The sequence below is a fragment of the Haemorhous mexicanus genome, chromosome 1, assembly GCF_027477595.1.
Source record: "Haemorhous mexicanus isolate bHaeMex1 chromosome 1, bHaeMex1.pri, whole genome shotgun sequence".
NCBI lineage: Eukaryota > Metazoa > Chordata > Aves > Passeriformes > Fringillidae > Haemorhous > Haemorhous mexicanus.
The window spans coordinates 15,120,827-15,123,676 of NC_082341.1; positions in this window are offsets into that span (position 1 = coordinate 15,120,827).

The following is a 2,850-nucleotide window of genomic DNA, read 5'->3' on the forward strand; positions in this document are numbered from 1 at the left end:
TTACATAAGAGACATATTGCAAAACACACAAACAAATAAAGATTTTTATGAGAACATGTGACAAACCATCTAGCAAGCCAACAGTGTATCTGTGCCACAGATCATCAGATGTTAAAAGCATTGCTGTCTGCGCAGGGTTCCTGTTCTACTCACTGCCTTGAATGGTCTCTCTGTGAACTGAGTCTTCATTCAAAAGTTGATTTTTACAAAGCATCTCTTCATTGTCAGAATAACACCTTCATGAACTAACTCAAAATTCTAAGCAAAAGCAATTTAATCCTTGTCTTTGGAACACATGCATACTCTTGCTGTACAACATTGCTAGAATAAGATACACAGTGGTCAAGTATGGATTGCAGTTACAAAGGGCATTCTATGCTTTCATTGAGAAAAAAAAAAGAGGTCATATTTGATTTTTTTTTTTCAGTCTTCCAGTATTTGTCCCTCTTTTCAAGCTTCATTGACAGCACTACAGGAAGTTTCACAGCAAATACCTTTTATCCCCTAGGATGCATAGCAGCTGGGCTGGCTGACGGACTTACAACTCTGCACATTTTTCAAATGTTTCCTTGACTGCTTTTTAGGAACAGCTATTTCTATAAACCTTTTGTTACTTCGAAGTTGTCCAACCTTTATGGAAATTCCTTTCTAAATGAATATGAAACAGTATCTTCACTACTTCTGAATCACTAATTTCTGTCATGCCCACTTAATCTTGTCCTTTTCAGTTTACATTCACCTTCTTTATTCTATCTGCAAAAGCTCATTTCCGTCTCATTTTAAAGTATAATTTCATTTTTTTTCTATCATCCTTTTAAATAAATACTTTATTTTTGTATGTATTTCTCTTTTTTTTTTTCATTTTCAAAAGTTCTGCATTTTTTTTAATCCTTCACAAAGTTATAGTTTTTTATAGAGGCTTTGTAGAGGCTTTTTAGTCCACAGTAGTAGTAAAAAACATTTCGTGATACTGAAAGAAGGGAGTTTGCTTCTTCCTGCTTGCAAGCCTGCAGGTTTCCTCTCAGCCATGTGTTTCCTTGGCTTCTCATTAAGAACAACAAAAAAAGAGACAAGAACTATGTGTTCTTGGCTTGTCACAGTATTTTACTACCTTGAAGGACAGAGATCAACTTGTTGGGCACAAAATGAAAACTTTAGAACAAGCAGCTTGTGGGTTTTTAAAAATAATTTTTATTTGGCATCACCAGTCAAACCTTTCATGTTGCTGAAATCTATTGCTGTCTCTGAAAAATCAGTCAACCTAAGCTGGTACAAAATCAGTTCAAAGAGAGATTTTTCTTACTTAACAATTTCTTAGAAGCTTTTGAAAGTGTCACCTCAAAAGAAGGATAATAAATACTTAAAATTTGTTCCTACTCTCTTCCATAAAGCAATAATAAAGGACATAAATTCTGGCCTTCACAACACAAAAGCCACATTGAAAGAATTTTAGGAGGTTGAGAAATCACATCCTAATTTTGGCTTTCATACTCTTGATGATGATACAGTTCTTACTTATGTGTGTCCAACTTTTTTTTAAAAAACAGAATAAGAGGTGGACTAAATGAGTGATTACAGTGTATTTACTTCCTCCTTCAGGCCAGGTGGGTGATTAACCATACAGAGTGCTGTTGTTTTGACTACTGCACTGACCACCAACAGTGATGGATTCCCATTCATTCTGTGCAAATGAATATATATGCTTTTGGCTTTTAATCTGCAGATACATATTACTGTAAGGGGAAATATTAAAATTAAGCATCTCTAAGCCATTCTAGGATTTGGAATAGGGCATGTTTGTGTGTGCAAGATTATTCTGCTTGCTGACTATGAATTTGTCCTTCCTCCTTCTACCTACTCCTGCAAGTCTATCTTCTCCCACTTCAGCAGACTGAAGACTTTTTCCTTCACTTATGGGACTCTGCCCAATCTCAGTCTTCTTGTCCAGTCTGTTTCAAGAGCAGATCAAAACCATTACCTGAAAATCTCCATTTGGGCATCCCCTAACACCAGAGGTACTTGAGCTCATATATCTGAGGTAGTGCCATAGGCTTTTCTTAGAGAAGAAACAAGAACTTAGAGGGCACCACTGATCTGTTTGAGACTGTGGGAGAGAAACTGCTGCCCAGACTTCTCTGACACATTGTCTTAATATGCATTCACTTTCAATCTTATGCAAAGGTGTTTCTTAGTAGCATATTAACCACCCTTATGATTCCAGCAGCATTTGTTTCAGACTTTTTTCTTCTCTTTTTTTCTGAGCTGTAAATTTTGATCTGCTCTGTCCCTTGGATTTTCCCCCTGTATTTATTTTAGTTGCTTGTTCTGCTTATTTGATCTGGATCTTGGCTTCTTTATTATCTTAGTTGACATTTCTCATTTTTTTTTATTCCAAAAGCAGTGTTTCAGCACTTAAATGTCTGACAGGTTAATCATGACAAAAAGGAATGTACTTAAATCTCATTATATTTCTCAACTTCAAAGAGTTTTGCTCATATTTATTAATGTATCATCACAATATTTAAGTCAGAATTACCACTGCTGTTTCAAAGGTAGGTGAACTGAGGTGCAGACATTAAAGCCTAAATCTCTTATACATTTAAAAAGTACAAATAGTCAGCAGGAGGCCTAATCTGTAGGAAGCAGGAGAAGTCTGGTACTAAGAGGTTTTTCAAAGCTTGTGTTTGGTATTGTCCAAGTTTCCCAACTTCTTTGAGTCTGTGCTATAGTGCAGTAGATTTAAGTAATATCATCATCTTTAAATAACAGTGTTCTGAAGTACTACAAACTTAACTACCTAAACCAACATCAACCTCAATGATTCTCTGCCTAAAGCAAACTAGTACTATG